The sequence below is a fragment of the Bison bison genome, unplaced genomic scaffold (genome assembly GCF_000754665.1).
Source record: "Bison bison bison isolate TAMUID 2011002044 unplaced genomic scaffold, Bison_UMD1.0 scf7180017864251, whole genome shotgun sequence".
Lineage (NCBI taxonomy): Eukaryota > Metazoa > Chordata > Mammalia > Artiodactyla > Bovidae > Bison > Bison bison.
Genome location: NW_011494823.1, coordinates 1,265,500 through 1,266,890, shown reverse-complemented (window position 1 = coordinate 1,266,890; position 1,391 = coordinate 1,265,500).

The window sequence follows — 1,391 nt, the reverse complement described above, 5'->3', positions numbered from 1 at the left end:
TGACTCAGCACCCTGGGTTCTCACTGGCGGGGAGGGGAGGTTCCAGTACTGCTCCTGCCTCCAGGGCTTCCCTCTAGCTCGCCTGCACCCAGCACCTGAGGCTTCTCCTCAAATAAAACCCAGCCTGTAAATGATCTCTGTGTCAGGATATGCCTAAACTCCACCTCAGCCTGGCTTTCAAGGCCCCTTCAAACCTGTCCTACAAACCTGCCCAGTTTCACCTCCCGGATCCTCTCCCCTTCAGCCCACTCTTGCCTGCCCTGCACACTCAGTCTTACAGAACACAGGCTGCTCACACAGGTTGTGTCTTAGGACCCTTTCCCTGGACCCTCTGTTTCCTCCATTTGGTCAAATAAAGGACACCTCCATTGTCAGACCCCAGTACACTCAGACCCCAGTACACTCCACCCACCTTCAAATCCAGCTCTCCCACCCCACCGCCCTCAATCCCAGTTAGTTACCCATCTTGTGAGCTGATTTGTGGTGAAAAGCCCAGGGCCACTAGTGGGTGAGTGGATACCATGTTGCCAGGGGACTGGACTCTGAGGCCAGACCACATCCTTATTGCCCCCAGCGCCCACCCAGCCCCGACACAGGACCTAGGCACCTCAATATCCCCAGTGACTGTGGGAAGTTGCATAAATGATTCACATGGCACCTCCTCTCGGGCCTTACAGGCCAGACCTGGGGAGGGGTGAGAGAGAGACCAATACTAGATTCTCAGGTGATTAAACTGGTTCTCTGTTGGTTTAGATCTAATGTTCCAAAACTAAGCTGTTTTTACACAACCAACATTTACTGTCTCACAGTTTCTGAAGGTCAGTGTTGAGTTGCTAGGCTGTGGGCCTGAGCACAGGTGTCTCATAAGGAGGCAGCCAAGCTGTTGCAGGGGCTACGTTCTCAGAGCCTTGAGTGGGGCTGGAGGATCCACTCCCAGGCTTGCTCCTGTGGCCACTGGCAGCAGGCATCTATGCATCACATGTGGGTTTTTCCATGGGGCTGCCAACTGTCTATGACACTACTTCTCCCAGAGTAAATGAATCACGAGGAAGAGAGAGAGAGAAAGAGACATAGAAACAGAGGGAAAAGGCACAAAAAGAAGCCACACTGCCTTCTATGAGCTAACTAACCTGAATCACTATCAGTTCAGCCTCTGTATCCTATCTGTTTGATGCCTGGCTCTAAGTCCACCCCACCCTCCGTATGAGACTTTGGTATTTGCAGATTAAGTCACTGTGGGCGTCTTGCAGGATAGCAAGTGATAGCCCACGAGCCCTCAGAGACTGGATTAGGCAACCCCCATGCTGTGGGTGTTGCAGGAGTCTGTCTGCCAGGAGGACACAGGCTGAGATGCCCCAGGTGGGGCAAAGGTGTGAGCCCAGGTCAGAGTT